The following is a 19,032-nucleotide window of genomic DNA, read 5'->3' on the forward strand; positions in this document are numbered from 1 at the left end:
TAACTAAAGAAAAAATTCGGATAGTTATCAGTAAGTTTTATCTACTCAAATGATCCATGATCAGTTTATTTATACATTCTAACAGACTTCTGAAAAGCACATTGTTCTGATACATAAATTTTTTCTTCAAAAAAATATTTGATATATGCCAAGGATAGCATATCACTTTCTACCACTAATGTTACCCTGATTCCAAAACTTAAAGGCAATTAAAATCAAAGATACAGATTTTTATTTCACCCATGATTAGGGATACAAACAAATCTAAATAAAATATTACAAAATACAAATAATATTAAAAGAACAATTCATTATTGTTAAGTAGAATTTATCCTTTGATGAAAGAGCAATTCACTTAGGAAAAAAATTACTAAAATTTTTGGTCCTATCTTAATAGGACCAAAATGAGATTTACTTGTCTAAAATGAGTCCTTGTATATTCCTATAACCATGCAAATGCTACATGTTATTTTCACCTTGTTTATTTGAAACAACCACTACCTGGAGGAATGGCCTTAGCCTGATTTGTTTAAATAAATCAAGTGTTTAACCGTACTTCCTACTACATGATGGCTATATAGTGGAGAAGGCATGGAATGGACATTGGTGACGTAACCACAATGTCTAAAACTGATTCTTAAACAGACAAATTTATTGGAACCTAACTATTTGCCAGGCACTGGGTTACTTGCTTTATGTCTCAACAAACCACTCGGGTAAATGCTGTCTTCCCTGTTTTACAGAGAGAAAGCTGAAGTAGATTCTGAAAAATGAAGTTACTTCCCACAGGCTACAAAGCCAGCAAATGGGAAATCTTGGCTTCAGATACAGGCGGTCTTAATCTAAGCCCATATTCAACCACTACACTAAATATCAATTGCTATAACAAAGATTACAGAAACTACCACACGTACACACACACCAATTGAATACTACATCAACAAATCCTTCCAAAACTAGGGAATAGTACAGAAAATGCTTATTATTTAGTGAAAGCAAGTAGGCTGCAAAATTATATATTCTATTATTTATAATGTTTTAAAATTAGAGTTGAAGCCAAAATGTGTTTGCTTTTCACTGTTGCCTGTTTTTCCTTGGTGATGAAAAATGTTATTTTATAATTTTAAAAAATTTTTATAAAATATACTGTATCCCCCACTAGTTGCAAGCTGCTATTTTTTAGCTTTTTTATTGTATAATATAACATATATACAAAGCAATGAAAGAAAAAAGTAATAGTTTTCAAAGCACTCTTCAACAAGTAGTTATAGGAGAGATCCCAGAATTTCTCATGGACTACCATATGATCCTCAGATTTTTCCTTCTAGCTGCTCCAGAATATAGGAGGCTAGAAGGAATAAGCATTTTTTAATTATAATCGACTTTTTTAATGTGAAAAATAACATATATACAAAAAAGCAATAAATTTCAAAGCTCAGCACCACAGTTAGTTGTAGAACATTTTTCAGAGTTTGGCATTGGTTATAGTTCCATAATTTTAGGTTTTTACTTCTAGCTGCTCTAAGGTAGTGGAGACTAAAAGTAATACTGGGCAGTCAGTGGTGGCTCAGTGGCAGAGTTCTTACCTGTCATGCTGGAGACAGGTTCGCTTCCTGGTGCCTGCCCATGTAAAAAAATAAAAGCGATATCAATTTAATGATTCAGCAATCATATTCATTTGTAAAATCTTGTCTTCTCTGTATAACTCCATCATCACCTTTGATCTTTCTATCCCTCTCTTTAGGGGTGTTTGGGCTATGGCCATTCTAACTTTTTCATCTGCAAGGGTCTGTCAATAATATAGGGTAGGAAGATGGAACTATCTGATGTTCTGGAGAGGCTGGACCCTCTAGATTTAAGGACTTACCTGGACCAGGGACCCATCTGGAGGTTGTAGGTTTCAGGAACATTACACTAGTGCATGGAACCCTTGTGGAATCTTAAATATTGCCCTAGGTGTTCTTTAGGATTGGTTGGAATGGTCCTGGTTGGGGGTTAGCATGTTATGATAGGTAGCAATGTCTAACTGAAGCTTCCGTAAGAGCAGCCTCCAGAGTAGCCTCTTGACTCTGAACTCTTTCTGCCACTGATAAATTTATCTGTTATACTTCTTTTCCCCCTTTTGGTCAAGATGGAATTGGTGCCAGGGCTGGACTCATCCCACACCACCAGAGTGTGTTTCACCCCTGGATGTCATTTCCCACATAGTGGGGAGGAGATTACAAGCTTTTTGTGAGCAAAACCTATACGTTATTTATCTTTGCAATCTCTTCAAATCCAGCTATGCATAATAGGCACAAAATAAATGGTTATTCATTTGAATGGTACTATAAAGGGTTTCTATGTTTTTTTAACTTTTTGTATTAATTAAAAAAATTAACAACACATTAAGATATCATTCCATTCTACATATACAATCAGTAATTCTTAATATCATCACATAGTTGCATATTCATCATTTCTTAGAACATTTGCATCGATTTAGAAACAGACAACAGAAAAAGAAGTAAAACGATAACAGAGAAAAAAAAAAGATTATACATACCATACCCCTTACCCCTCGCTTTCATTTACCGCTAGCATTTCAAACTAAATTTATTTTAACATTTGTTCCCCCTATTCTTTATTTTTATTCCATATGTTCTACTCTTCTGTTGATATAGTAGCTAAAAGGAGCATCAGACACAAGGTTTTCACATTCACAGAGTCTCATTGTGAAAGCTGTATCATTGTTCAATCATCATCAGAAACATGGCTACTGGAATACAGCGCTACATTTTCAGGCAGTTCCCTCCAGCCTCTCCGCTACATCTTGAACAACAAGGTGATATTTACTTAATGTATAAGAATAACCTCCAAGATAACCTCTCAACTCTGTTTGGAATCTCTCAGCCATTGACAGTCTCATTTCACTCTTCCCCCTTTGGTTGAGAAGGTTCTCTCAATCCCTTGATGTTAATTCTCAGCTCATTCTAGGGTTTTTCTCAGTCCCTTGATGCTGAGTCTCAGCTCATTTCAGGATCTCTGTCCCACGTTGCCAGGAAGGTCCACACCCCTGGGAGTCATGTCCCACGCAGAGAGGGGGAGGGTGGTGAGACTGCTCGTCGTGTTGGCTGGAGAGAGAAGCCACATCTGAGCAAGAAAAGAGGCTCTCTTGGGGGTGATTCTTAGGCCTAAATTTTAAGTAGACTTGACCTATCCTTTGTGAGGTTAAGTTTCATATGAACAAACCCCAAGACTGGGGGCTCAGCCTTTGGTTGTCCATACTGCTTGTGAGAATATCAAGAATTCAACTTGGGGAAGTTGAATTTCTCCCCACTCTCACCATTTCCTGAAGGGGGCTTGCAAATACTTTTCCAATCACTGATCAAATCACTCTGGGATTCATCGGGGGATCACTCTGGACAAACCAACAAAATCTCATGTCCTACCTGAGATTCCAAGTACTTATGACATTCAATCAAACTATCTACATGAGTTATATTAGGAAATGCTCTAGTCAAAATATAAATTTTGTAACAAATAAACATTTTTTGCTTTAGTCTCACACATAAGGTGACATTTTACAGTATTAATTATCATCTATTTTCAGCACCCTACAATAATGACATTCCTTTGTTCTTCCTCATGCCAAAACATTTTTAAAATTTGTACGTTGTACATTTCACTATTATACACTCTAGGCCTTCCTAGATTATACCATCTCGATCTTTACCATCTACCTTTCTTTCTGATTTCATTTATGTCCCCAGCCCTCCTCCCTCTATCATTCTCACATGCAGCTTCATTCAGTGTTTTAACATAATTACATTACAGTTAGGTAGTATCATGCTGTCCATTTCTGAGTTTTTATATTCAGTCCTGTTGCACAATCTGTATCCCTTCAGCTCCAATTACCCAATATCTCACCCTATTTCTATCTCCTGATGGTCTCTGTTACCAAGGAAATATTCCAAGTTTATTCGCTAATGTCAGTTCATATCAGTGAGACCATACAGATTTTTGTCCTTTTGTTTCTGGCTAATCACACTCAGCATAATGTCCTTAAGGTCCATTCATGTTGTTACATACATCATAACTTTATTCTGTCTTACAGCTGCATAATATTCCATCTTATATAAATGTCATAGTTTGTTTAGGGGATTTCTATGTTTTTTTAAAAAAGACATACTGATTTTTTTATTTAAAAATATGTATTTCCTACTGCAGAGATTCTATAAACAAGTCCATATTCTTTGAATATCCTAGTAATTATTTAGATGCCATCTTTTCAAACTAAGGTCCTAAATAGGCTCATTTTAGATAGAACTAACTTTAATTTCAATTTTCTGGTCATTTGATGTTTCTATTGTTTGTTTGTACAGTTCTGCTAGCATCTGAGTCACAATCTCATGCAAATCTGGGTTATTTTAAAAATAGTAACATTTATAGAACTCGTACTGTGTCACTACTGTTCTATTCACTGTGAATACAATTTCCTATTTATCCATCATAACAATTCTATAAAACTGATACTGGAAGTCACAAAGGTTAAATGATTTGTGCCAGTACACACAGCTAGTAAGTAATGGAGCAGGAAGTATGACTCCAGGGCCTCGGTTAAGTTCACTCTAGTTCAACCACTGTTTTCTTTCTTTTATTAGGAATGAAGAATAAAAAAATTTTATACTATAAATACAACATGTAATGGAGAGAAGATTTTATCCTGTTGTATCACCCCTTAAAAAACAGAGTAAAAGGAAAAGGAGAGAAGAATATAGTTGAGGAGATAAAGTGAAGAAAGCAAGAGAAAAGAATTATAAATGGCAGATGGTGGCTCAGTGACTTTTAGGTTAATGTATTGACTCCTTTTTTAGCTTGGTTGTAGATGTTTATTCAACAAATATACTAAGCACCTTAAATATTTGGTGCCAGGGTCACAATGCTCAGAAGAAAATAATATGGGTTCCTTGTCCTTATATAATTTAATATAATTATGACACAGATTGAAGAAATAATGTACAGTGGGATCAGCTACTATCTGAGTAAAGCAGATTGCCAGCCCCCAGAAGCTATTACTTTCACATACTCACCAGAACACCAGAACAAGAATTCCTTTATCTGTCCTCAATTTGTCCATGCTTCATTCTTTTTTTGTTTGTCTTACAGGGTTTTTTCTTTTCCTTTTTTTTTTTTGAGACAGAAATTACAGTGAAATGCACAAATCTTGGAAGCAGAGGCACTACATTTTGAGGGTATATGTTTAAAAAACGGTCTTGGAAGCCAAATAGTGTCTCCCTCTGGAGCAAAAGGCAGGTTTATTTACTAACCAGAATAATAAAGATAATATCTCCCTTCAGGGCAGAATCAGGCAGGCTTATAGTTGGTGTTCCTCAGCTTTCACACAAACTTCCTGCATGTACACCATCCACCTGGGCCTCTCTATGTCATTCCTGTAGGATTTTAGGGGACAATATGAGCCAGTGCAATCATGGACTTCATGCTGCTTATTGTGCTGTAGGTAATAAAGTCCTTTGTATCTTCTGCTAGCAGCCATGAAACTGGCAGTCTAACTTGCTAACTTGCAATTAGGGTAAAGTCTCTGCCCTTTCACAGTTCTTGACACCCACACCCCTTCAATACAGAAATCATTTCCATTGGCACACAAGGTTCCCTCATGCTCCTACTCATCCACTGATTCTCTAACAAGAAAAATCCATTTTCTGATTTTTTTTCACAATAGATTAGGTTTGCCTTTTCTAGAAGATCACATAAATGGAATCATTCATTATGTATATATTTAGCAGCTTTGACTCAACATATTTGTGAAATTAATCCAAAGTATCAGTAGTCCATTCTATTGTAAGAGTATCCATCAATTTGTTTATCCCTTCTGTTGATGGGTATTTGGGTTGTTTCCAGTCTAGGGCTCTTATGCATAAAGCTGCTATCAACATTCATGTGTTTAGTAATTTTTATTGTATAAAACACATTGTTGATAAATCATTGTAGGGATTTTTGATTATATTATCTTCCTCAGAAGAGTGTTCCTTTTTATTCTAGAAGACATTCAAATGGTTGTTTTTTTCATATGTTCCACAGAGTTTATAATTTATGTATGGGAAGCTTAGTCTGATAGATGCTCCACCACCATTTCCAGAAGCAGAACTCTGACTGGTGTATCTCTACTCTTTCATTTCAAACTTTCTGAGTCTATTCTGCTTTAGGTGTGACTCTTAATAAGCATCATATGCTTTGACTATTTTTTGTAAAATTTGATTGTTTGCCATTTAACAGGTCAATTTAACCCATTTATATTTATTATAATTAATGATTTTTGAACTTATTTCTTACTGTTTTATTTTATGTATTCTGTTTACTATTATTTGCATTTGCTTCTTTAGTTATGGTTTTCTATTAGATTGGTAAGACTTTCTATATTTGACCTTCCCCTCTTTACTTTCTCCTTATTAAGAAGAGATAAATTATATTTCTCTTCCTTGGTGGTCACCCTTAAATTTTCTACATATATATCTATAGTATTTTCAGCAAAATCTAAAGTTATTCAGTATGTCTTCCTTCCAAACAGGGAAAGTACATTACTTCATTTTATTTACCCATTAACAAATTCCTTTCTTCCATCTGTTGTTCTCTAGAAATTTAGTGTGCTTGTTTGAAACTGTTGTGTACCCCAGAAGAGCCATATTCCTTAATCCTCATCCAATATTGTGCGGTGGGATCTTTTTTATTGTTTCCATGGAGATGTGATTCACCCAAATGTGGATGTGACCTTTTAATGATGTGGTTTCTATGGAGATATGTCTCCACCCATTCAAGGTGGGTTGCTTACTGGAATCTTTTAAGAGGGAACCATTTTGGAAAAAATCTTTAGAGCTGACAGAGCCAACATGAGACCCAGATATTGGGTGGTACAGAAAGAAAACCTCCCTGGGGAAGCTGTTTGAAAGCAGAAGCCAAAGGACTAGTGGACACCAGCCATGTACCTTCCTAGATCAACCTTTCTTGAGTCAAGCTATCGTTATCTGAATGCCTTAGTTTGGACAATTTTTATGGCCTTAGACTTAGAACTGTAAATTTCCAACTTAATAAATTCCCTTTTAAAAGCCATTCCATTTCTCCATTTCTGGTCTATTGCATTCTGGCAACATTAATAAATTAAAACATTTGGTGTCAACTTTTTTGTCATAAAATATTTTTTAAAGCTTCATTGTTCAATTATGTCAACGTATTTTATGCTTACCATTTTTTCTTTTGTAATAACTTTGAGATATAATTTGCATGCCATAAAATCACCATTGTTTCTTGCAATCTAACTTCTTCCCTTGAACTTACTTTTCTTCTGGTGACCTTTAGTAGCTATTTCAATGAAGGATTGTGTGGAGTTTATTTGCTTGGTTTGGCTTGTTTTTTTATTGTAAATGTCTTTATTATGTTTCCACTCTTTGAATCATAGTTTTCAGCTGAATATAGAATTCTACAGTCAGAGTTATTTTCCCTCAACAATTTGATGCTATTATTCCATTGTCTCCTATCATTTGTTTTTCCCAATTAGAAATCTGATATTGGTCTAATTTTTATTCCTTTATAGTTAATAATTTTTCTACAGCTTGGGTAATGTTTAAGATTTTTCTGATATACTGAAATTTACTATAATGTGTTTAGATATGAATTTATTTTTATCTTGCTTGAAACAGAGTGCACTTTTGCTCTTCTGTTCTTCAAAATTCCCTACCATCTTTTCTTCAAATGTTGCTTCTATGCAATTTTCTCTGTTTCTGTCTTTTGGAACTCCTGTTAGCCAACTGAGCTTTTAATCTGTTCTCTGTGTCTCTTAATTTCTCATTCATATTTGTAAAAATCTCTTTCTTTTACATTCTGGACTAATTCCTCAATTATACCTTTGAATATAATAATAATCTTAGATTGTGTGCAGTCTACAGTATCTCTTATACATTCCATTTTTTCTTTCAGTACCTATCTTTTTCTATATCTTTTTTTACTCTTTCCACCTATTCTTTTTTTAATTTTTTAATTAAAAAAAATTCAACAACAAACAAATGCAAACATTCTTATGATCATTCTATTCTACATATATAATCAGTAATTCACAATATCATCAAATAGTTGCATATTCATCATCATGAACATTTCTTAGAGCATTTGCATCAATTCAGAAAAAGAAATAAAAAGACAACAGAAAAAAATTCATACATACCATACCCCTTACCCCTCCCTTTCATTGATCACTAGCATTTCAAACTAAATTTATTTTAACATTTGTTCCCCCTATTATTTATTTTTATTCCATATGTTTTACTCATCTGTTGATAAGGTAGATAAAAGGAGCATCAGACACAAGGTTTTCACAATCACACAGTCACACTGTGAAAGCTATATCATTATGCTATCATCATCAAGAAACATGGCTATTGGAACACAGCTCTACATTTTCAGGCAGTTCCCTCCAGCCTCTCCATTACATCTTGACTAACAAGATGATATATATTTAACACATAAGAATCACCTCCAGGATAACCTCTTGACTCTGTTTGGAATCTCTCAGCCATTGACACTTTATTTTGTCTCATGTTGCTCTTTCCCCTTTTGGTTGAGAAGGTTTTCTCAATCCCTTGATGCTGAGTCTCAGCTCATTCTAGGAGGTTTTTCAATTCCTTGATGCTGAGTCTCAGCTCATTCTAGGATTTCTATCCCATGTTGCCAGGAAGGTCCACACCCCTGGGAGTCATGTCCCATGTGGACAGGGGGAGGACAGTGAGTTTGCTTGTTGTGTTGGCTAGAGAGAGAGGCCACATCTGAGCAACAAAAGAGGTTCTCTTGGGGGTGACTATTAGGCCTAATTTTCAGTAGGTTTGACCTATCATTTGTGGGGTTAAGTTTCATATGAACAAATCCAAGATTTGAGGGCTCAGCCTATTGCTTTGGTTGTCCCCCCTGCTAGTGAGAATATCAACACGTATATTTGTGCGCTTCATATTATCATTCAATTCCCTGAGACCCTGCTCATATTTTTCCATTCTTTTCCCCATAGTTTCTGTTTCTTTTTGGATTTCAGATGTTCCATCCTCCAGTTCACTAATCCTAACCTCTGTCTCTTGAAATCTACCATTGTAGGTTTCCATTGTTTTTTTCATCTCTTCTACTGTATCTTTCATTCCCATAAGTTCTGTGATTTGTTTTTTCAGACTTTCCATTTCTTCTTCTTGTTCATTCCTTGCCTTCTTCATGTCCTCCCTCAATTCATTGATTTTTTTTTGATGAGTTTTTCCATTTCTGTTCGTATATTCTGAATTAGTTGTTTCAGCTCCTGTATCTCATTTGAACTATTGTTTTGTTCCTTTGACTGGGACATATCTTCAATTTTCTTGGTGTGATTTGTTATTTTTTTGCTGGCGTCTAGACATTTAATTACCTTAATTAGTTTTTTTCTGGAGATTGCTTTCACTTATCTTACCTAGGGTTTTCTTGCTAGATGAGTTTGTTGTCTATCTGTTCTTTGACCTTCATTTCAGCTTTTTCTGGGCCTCTAGCTTAAGTTTTGTTTAACAGAGGGTAATTTTTCAGTTCTTGTTTTCTTTGTTTCTTGTCCTGCTTGTAATGTGCCTTTTCCCTCCCCACCCTTAGGAGGGTCTACATAGGTATTACAGACTCCAGCCGGGTTTTCCAAGACTAAACTGGCCTCCTATCAGGGTGAAGGAGTCACCTGCATCAGTTTTCCCTGAGGGTGAGACCCAGCAAGTTGAAAGAATTTCCTGTGAAATCTCTGGGCTCTGTTTTTCTTATCCTGCCCAGTATGTGGTGCTTGTCTTTCTGCGGGTCCCACCAGCAAAAGATGTTGTGGCTCCTTTAACTTGGAAGGGTCTCCCTGCTGTGGGTGTGGTGGAGATGAGGAGAGGTTGTAGGCTGGTTTTAATGGCTTCAAATTGCCAAGCCCTGGGGTCTGAATTCCTTGAGAGAGAGATTCCACCTAAGTTGGGCTTCACCCCTCCCCTGGGGAAGGCACACGTGGGAGATAGCCCTGAAAGCAGTCTGTTTCTGCCTATTCCTGGGGCAGTTGCAGCCCTAGTAATCCCACCGCTGAATTCAGAGGCAGCCAAGCCTCCATAGAAACAGCCACAAAAGCCTGTTTTGTCCCCTTTCCTCTTTCAGTTAGCCCAATAAGCGACCTCCGCCTTGACCAGTTTCGCCTGAGCTGGGGGCCTATTTTTAGTAGTCAGAATTTGTTTATTAATGCCGCAATTGGTGTTCAGTTGGACTCAGTCCCTGCTACTGTTAGAGTCTCTTTCTTCCACTCCAGGAAGCTGCCTGTGGGGGAGGGGCACCGGGCGCCAGCCGCCGTGGCTTGGGGAACTCACGATTCTGGAGACTCACAGCTGGTCCAGCTGGTCCAGACTCGGGTACGCTGTGTGTCCGGTCACTATGGTGGCTCCAGGAGCTGTTCTGTGCTGTTTCTGGTTATTTAGAAGTTGTTCTGGAGGATGAACTAAAATGCCCACATTGCTAAGCCGCCTTCTTGGCCCCTCCCTTCCAATAACGTACTTTTGAGCCACCTCTCCTCTTGTTAGATCATAACCAAGATGATATATTGTCTATAATTCACGTTATCTCTTTAGTTGCTCTTTCTTTTGTTTTTCTTTTTTTATTGTGGGAACATATATATATATATTTTCATAAAAATAAACTTTCCCATGTCGATACTTCCATCATACCAGTCAGTGGGATTAATCACATTATTGCAGTACACTCACAACTTTCCATTAGTAAAATTTTCCCTTCACCCCAAACAGAAACCTCATACTCATTTTACATTAACTTTCTGTTCCCTACCCCTGACAACCTGTACTCTATTTCTGTCTCTATGAGTTCGCATCTTTTTCAGAATTTTCTTTGTAATTACTTGGGGCTTCAACTTAACCTCCTAAATTTGTAACAACCTCTTTTGCTTGCTTTAACACCAATGTAACTTCTACAGCATATTCAAACTATGTTCCTATATCTTTCCTTCCCCCCACCTTTATGTAGATCTTGTCACAAATCCCATGTTTATACATTATGTCCCAAACCATTGATTTATCATTATATTTTATGCATTTACCTTATAAGTCCTGTAGAAAGTAAAAAGTGGAGTTGCAAACCAAAAATACAATGATACTGGCATATATATTTACCCATGTGATTATCTTTTGCAGATATCTTTTCTTCATGTGGCTTCAGTCATTATCTATTGTCCTTTCCTTTCAACCTGTAGAACTCCCTTTAGCATTTCTTGTAGGACTGGTCTAGTGGTGACAAATTCCCTCAGCTTTTGTGTACCTAGGAATGTTGTAAATACTCCCTCATTTTTGAAAGACAGCTTTGCCACATACAGAACTCTTGGTTGGCAATTTTTTGCTTTCAGCACTTTAAATGTCTTCCCACTGCCTTCTTACCTTCCTGGTTTCTGATGAGAAATCCTCACTTAATCTTACTGAGGGTCCCTTGTACATTACAAATTATTTCTTTCTTGCAGCTTTCAGAATTCTCTTTTTCTTTGTCATTGAACAGTTTGGTTATAACAATGTGTTGTATGGACCTATTTGGGTTTATCCAGATAGGAGGAGTTCAATGAGTGTCTTGGATGTTTTCAGCCAGTATTTCTTTGAAAAATTTCTCTGCCCCTTTCTTTTCTTCTGAGACCCCCACAGTGTGTATATTGCTCCACTTGATGGTGTCCCACAGGTTCCTCAGGCTCTATTTGCTGTTCTTCATTCTTTCTTCTTTCTGCACCATGGACTGGATGATTTCAATTGTCTCATCTTCAAGTTCACTGATTCTTTCTTCTGCCAGCTCCAATCTGCTGTTGAACCCCAGGGAATGTAATAATTTCTGTTACTGTAGTCTTCAGCTCTGTTTTGTTCCTTTTCATAATTTCCATGTCCGTTGATATTCCCTTTATGTTCTTCTGTCGTTTTCCTGATTTCCTTTAGTTTGCCTTTATCTTGCGCATACTTAAGACCATTTCTTTTAAGTCTTTGACTGGAGTGTCCCAGGTCTGATCCACCTCATTGATGGTTTCTAATGCTTTAATTTTCTCCTTTGCCTGAGCTATCAATTTCTGTTTTTGTGTGTGTGCTTTGGAATTTTTTATTGAAAGATTTTGATATTTTAATGTGTTACTGCTGGAATTTATACTCTGAGGCATCTATTCCTTAAGTTTGTGTCCAGCTAGTGTTATGACAGAGCTTTCCTTGAAGGTCAGGAGCTAACAAAAAAAGGGGGTGGGTAGGGTATAAAGAAAACACCTTTCCCAGTCTTTGCATATTGACCTGTGTGAAATCACTCCTCCAGGACTTATCCATACAAGGGCTTAGAGATTAGCTCCAGGCCAAAGCATAGGGGCCTCCCTGATCTTTTCTACATATGCACCTTGTCTTGGGCATGTACATGTGGCCCTTGGGAATTCTCCCATTTACACTATTCCAAATGTCCCATCTTCCATAGGAAGCAGTTTCCTCAAAGCCCAAGGGATTGTAGTGTGTGTCCTATAGCCAGCAATCCCCTGGCCTAAGCAGAACTTTACTGCTCTCCTGCCGCGTTCAGTAGGATTAATAAGTTCTACATGCAGAGCAAGTTCTGTGACCATTAGTCCCTTAAGCCACTGTTAGATTGGGTCAAAATACATGTTCCATTAATGGTTGTGCCAGTTTGAAAGTATTATGTGCCCCACAAAAGCTATGTTTTTTATCCTGATTGAGTCTTGTGGGGCCAGCCATTTCTTTTAATCTTGATTTAATATTGTAGAGCAGAAACTATTGATTAGATTATCTCTGCCAAGATACGGTGTGCTCAGTTGTGGGTGTGAGCTTTTAATTAGATGGTGATGTGGTCCACCCATTCCTGGTAGGTCTTGATTTGTTTACTGGAGTCCTTTAAAAGAGGAAACATTTGGGGGAGACCTTGGAGCCAATGGGCAGGGCCAATGAAGGTGTTTGTCCATCAACTCAGAAATAGCCCAGGTGCTATGCAAGGACTTATAGAAATAGCCAGACCCTGAACAGAAGAACTCTCTGGCCCTGGAAGATGCTAACCTAAGAGGTGAAACCCAGAGTGTTGTCCCAGAGCAGCTAAATGAATGCTCAAAAATGCTTAGGAAAAACACTGGCATCAGAAGCTGGAAGCAACAGACCAGGGAGCAAGGCCCAGCAGATGCCAGCCATATGCTTTCCCAGATCACCTTTCCTTGAGCCAAGCTATCATTCTCTGAGTGTTGTAGGACATATTTATGGCCTTAGAACTGTAAACTTGCAACTTACTAAAGTCTTCTTTTAAAAGCCATACATTTCTGGTATATTCGATTTTGGCAGTTTAACAAACTAATATAGATTTTGGTACTTGAGAAGTGGGGTGCTACTGTGGTTTGCAAATACCAAAATGTTGGAATGATTTTTTAAATGGATAAGGGGAAGATTCTGGAAGAGTTGTGCGGATCTTGATAGAGATGGTCTAGAATGCAGGAGAAATTTTCAAACTAAATGTGGAAAATGTAGTCTTGCTACTGTTTGCAGTATATAGCAAAATGTAACAGGAAAGAGATAAACTGAGAACTGAACTCTTTGGCACAAAGAAAACAGAAATTGATGGTCTGGAAAGTTTTCGGTTTCCAGAAAGTGAGACCCAGTGACTAGGGCCCAGTAAATGAGGATTTAACCAAGCATGGAATCTGTCAGCCATTTCAGAAGAAGCCAGGATTGGAAATGGAGTTATCTAGAAAGGATTTGTGGAAAGTCCTATTGTCTGATGGTTATGATCCCTGCATACTACACAGAAAACCAAGAGTGTTATAGGATCTATATACATGAAACCACAGCCAATCTGGATGTAAAGAGACAAATTGAAGGAAAAATGACTTCTGAGGCAGAACCATGGGAGCTAAGGTCTGGAGCCAGGAAACCTGGGGCCAGAAGAGTAGACTCATCCATACATATGGAGAGGATGAGTTTGCCCTGATATTCTGATATTCTAGATATTCTGGAAGATTTATGGTACCTCAGGCCTCAGAGAAGGTGGAGAGCATAAACCTAGGATTGGGGGGAAGTCTGGCTGACACCCATTGTTCTGGAGCAGTTGAGCATGTGCCCCCAGAGATGGCAGAGATCCCAGTTACTCCCCCAAAGCTTGAAGAGGGTAAAGTTGAGAAAAAGGTGGTCCCCTCCATGAAACCCATTCTTGCAGGCCCAGTATTTAAAGAGAGAGCAAGGCCATTGCGTAGGCCCTTGAAAAAGGTGGGACTGTGGCTTTATAAAGCCCTAAGGATAAATGACTCTCAGACTTTGAAATCCAATGAAGTTTGCTCTGCAGGTTTTCGGAACTGTTTTGATTCAATTCTCCCTATACAATAGGGAGCATGTATCCTATGCTCCCTACAATAAAAGCATGTATCCTATGACTGCCCCTCCTTTGTATATTGGCAGCAGATAACTTGTTGAGTTTTTCAGGTTCAGAGCCAGAGGAGAATTTTCTTTTTGCCTTAGAACAGACCATGCCTATAACAGACTTTGATGAGATTTTATACTGGTTTTAACTTTGCATACTATTTGTATTGTTAACTGAAATGCTTTAAACCTTCTGTGATATTTTGATGGAGTGAATGTATTTTGTTTATGGAAATAACATATCTTTTGGGGTCCAAAGGGTGGAATGTGCCAGTTTGAAAGTTTTATGTATCCCAGAAAAGGCATGTTGTAATCCTGATTGTCTTGTGGGGGCAGCTGTTTCTTTTCATCCTGATTTAATATTGTAGGGTAGGAATTATTGATTAGATTATCTCCACAGAGATGTGGTTTGCCCAACTGTGGGTATGAACTTTTGATTACATGGAGATGTGACTACACCCCATTCATGGTGGGTCGTGATTAGTTTACCAGATTCCTTTGAAGAGGAAACATTTGGGAGAGCTTGGAACTGACAGACAGAGCTGATGTAGATGTTTGGAGATCAACTCAGAAATAGCCTGGGTCCTAAGCCAAGGACTCACAGAAATAGCCAGCAAGAATATTTACTTCTTTGCATTTCTTTTCTGCTCCTGGCTCTCAGAAATGTTTATCTGATTGAATATAGTTGCATGTGTGTGTGTCTTTTAACTGTGTCTATTTTTTCTTTAATATATTATTTATTGCAATCATGAGTTTGGAACAGGAGGATACCTTAAACAATGAACTTTCAACAACATTGTGACACAAAGTTCTAACATCTTATATGAAGGATATCCTTTTATTTTTCTGTCAGGTTTTTAAAAATAAAATCTGTTTTGACATTTCTTGGCACTCAACAATGCCTAAATACAGTACTTTACAAAGAAATAACCAATGTCTTGAAGGATAGACACAACTATTCAGTACATTTTTGAAAAAATATGGGGCATATTATATAAAAGGGCAATAGAAATGTGTTCTCTATTCTTGTCAGTAAGTCTGATCAATAAAATAAACTACTTTTGCATGTATATATTAAATATTAGTGTATTTTGTCACAATCTGGTTATCCCCATTCTCTTCTCCATCCCTTATATAAGTTTTCTCTTTTATCTCCTTTTCATTTTAGAAATTTATTATGGAAAATTTCACACATATAAAGATTATACAGAATAGTGTACTGACCTCCATGTACCCATTTTATGATTATTAAGTCATGGTCAGTCTTATTTCATTCTTACCAAGGTTTGGCAAACTAGACCTCACAGATCAAATTTGGCACACTGGCCAAATTGGCTTTTTAAAATAAAATTTTATTTAAACACAGCCACACTTATTCACTTATGTATTGTCTATGGCTGCTTTTGTGCTATAATGACAGGGTTGAGTAGTTGTGATAGAAACTGTATGACCTGTATTTCAGTTTGTTAAAGCTGCCATAGTGCAATATACCAGATATGGAACAGCTTTTAAAAAGGGAATGTATTAAGTGGCAAGTTTACCATCCTAAGGCTGTGAAAAAGTTCAAATTATGGCATCAACAAGAGATTACTTTCACTCAGGAAAGGCTAATGCCATCCAGACACCTGTGAACTTGAAAAGAACCTGGTTGCCATTTGCAGGTCCCTTGCTCCTGGGCTCTATTGCTTTCAGCTTCTGTTTTCTATGGGGGTTCCTCTCTTAGCTTCTCCAGGGCTAGACATCATCTTGGCTTTCCTTAGCTGTCTCCAGATTCTGACTTGTTTAGCACCTCATGGAAAGGCACATGGTAACGTCTGCTAGGCTCTGCCCATGTCTAGGCATCTGCTCACTCTGTCAGCACTCCAAGTACCTCCAAACATCCATATCTCTGTCAGCTGTGAAGCAACTATTCTCCAAGTGTCTACATCTGAGGCTTCTCCAAAATGTTCCCCCTTTTAAAGAACTCTAGTAAAGTAATCAAGGCCCACCTTGAATGGGTGGAGTCACATCTCCATCTAATCCAAAAGGCCACACTCACAATTGGATGTGTCACATCTCCATGGAAACAATCCAATCAAAGGCTTCCACCCTGAACAATAGGTCTGCCCTCACAAGATTGGATCAAGATGAAAACATGGCTTTTCTGGGGTACATAACACTTTCTAACAGCACAATCTGCAAAGCCTAAAATAATTATCTACACTGTAAAAAAGTTTGCTGACCTGTGAACTATAATCTCATTCCCCACAGCAAAAATATATTTTCATGAAAAAATATTTCCATATGTAATGCTAAAAGGTAAAACTCTTTAAAAAGCAATGCCATACTTACCCTAAAAAAATTAAAATGATTCATGAATTCTTCCTATTTTCTGCAAAACTCTTACTGAATAAGAACATGTAGAAGTTTTTTTAAGTTGTCTATCTTTTCTTCCTCACCCATTCAGGTCCACTATAATGTAACAAACCATACTCTTGCCTTTGAAAGAGCTGTAAACTTCTCTTTATCTTCTGTGGTGCTTCATTCTCAATAATTTTAACAGCTTCACAAACACTTCATCTGTAGATGACTCCAAATAATAAAATATTCTGAATGTAAAAAAGCATGTAAGAAAGTTAACAAGCAGTCGTCAGAGAGATATCAGCAAAATTGCAATCTGAGATATATTAAAGGTTCTAGGGGGAAAAAATAAGGCATTTAAATGCAATCACATATTCTTAGAGGGCTTATAGTTGGTTTGCCATGATGATTTTTCTCTTATGATAGTTGAGGAGGGACTTTTAGAGGTTTTGACAGTTATAAGATTGTTAGCATTTCTAAACAATATTTTACAATAGCTAGTTTAGAATAACTCTTGGAGGTTTACATGGCAATTTTATGGGCCCTATCTCATTTAATATTTCAAGCAACTTGGTGAGGGAGAGATCATTTTCCTACTAAATTATTCCACTGAGGCACAAACACAGGTCATGTTCTCAAAGTCCCATCAACTTATGCTGCTGAACTGGCAGTCAAATCCAATCACAGAGCTGTTTTAAACCAATTTCATCACCTTTTACAGGTTTTTTATATATGTACTATTCTATGCACAGTACTAATAACTTTATATTACTTCATAGATATGCTAAAGCTGTGTATCTATATAGTGAAGATAATGTAATAAAATCTTATGAAACCTGTACCTTTGGAGCTCAGGATTTCAAGTGCAGAGTTTTGTATCTTTCAAATTCAACAGCAAAAAACAACCCATTATGTAGCCTTTGTAAATTTCAATTTAAACTTCTCTTTCACCCTCATAATTAGTCCTTGTGCTGGATCCAATGCACTGGTGGAGAAATGGCCTTAAATAGGGCTCCTTGGAAAAATGGATTATTATTCCATGATTGGAGCAGGGGAAGTACAAGGTGAACCTGGAACAGAATGTAAAGAAGCATCCCCCCAAATTATTGTAGTTTGTCAAGAGAACACAGAAATCAGGACTCTGGCAAGATGGTGGCTTAGCGAGGTGTGGGATTTAGTTCGTCTTCCAGAGCAGCTAGTAAATAGCCAGGAACAGTACAGAACAACTGCTGGGGCCACGTCAGTGACTGGACACACAGCGTATCCCAGTCTGGACCAACTGAACCAGCTGCGAGCCTCCCCAGAACCGTGAGTGCCCCAAGCCCTGGCAGCCGGTGCCCCTCCCCCCCACCCCGCTCCACAGGCTGCTTCCTGGAGGGGAAAGGAAAGGGACTTTACTAGCAGCAGGGGCTGAGCACAACCAAGCTTCAATTTGTGGAATTAATTAACGAATTCTGACTACTAAAAATAGGCCCCCAGCTCAGCTGAACCTCCAGTAAAGTTGGAGATTGCTGTTTTTTTGCCCTGGCACAGAGGGTGCAGGGCTGACAGAAAAAGAAAAAAGAAAAAAAACCAGAGGTTTTTTTGAGGCTGAAAAGGTCTGGGCCCTGCAGGAAAGGAGGGGGCACATAGGACCTGACCTGGAGATACACAGAGTAACGTACCAACTTAAGCTCTTGATTGGCAAACCCGAGGAATGGGGTCCTGCTCTGAAAAGAATTTTTCTTTTTCTCTTTTGTGATTGTGTTTCTATGCCTTGATTACTCCTTGGATACAGTTGCAAGGCTTCTCGGGCTCCACTGCCCCAGGCATAGACAAAATTGAGCTTGTTTGAGAGCTTGTCTGGAGCCTGTGTATTCCCCAGGAGAGGGGTCAGGCCCAGGTGAGGTGGAATCCTTCTCTCAAGGAATTCAGACCCCAAAGTCTGGAAAAGTGAAGTGATTAAAGCCAGCCTACAACCTCTCCTCTGTCTCCACCACACCCCCAGCAGGGAGAGTCTGCTGAAGTTAAAGGTACCGCATCACCTTATGCTGGTGGGATGTGCAGGCAGAAAAGCACCACATACTGGGCAGGATAGGAAAAATGCAAAGTCCAGAGACTTCATAGGAAAGCCTTTTAATCTTCTGGGTCTCACCCTCAGGGAAAACTGACACAGGTGACTCTTTCTTCCCAAGAGGATACAAGTTTAGTCTGGGAAAATCTGACTGGGGTCTATAATACCTAAGTAGGCCCTCCTAAGGAGTGGGGGAAAGGCAACATACAA

Source organism: Tamandua tetradactyla, chromosome 3 (assembly GCF_023851605.1).
Source record: "Tamandua tetradactyla isolate mTamTet1 chromosome 3, mTamTet1.pri, whole genome shotgun sequence".
Lineage (NCBI taxonomy): Eukaryota > Metazoa > Chordata > Mammalia > Pilosa > Myrmecophagidae > Tamandua > Tamandua tetradactyla.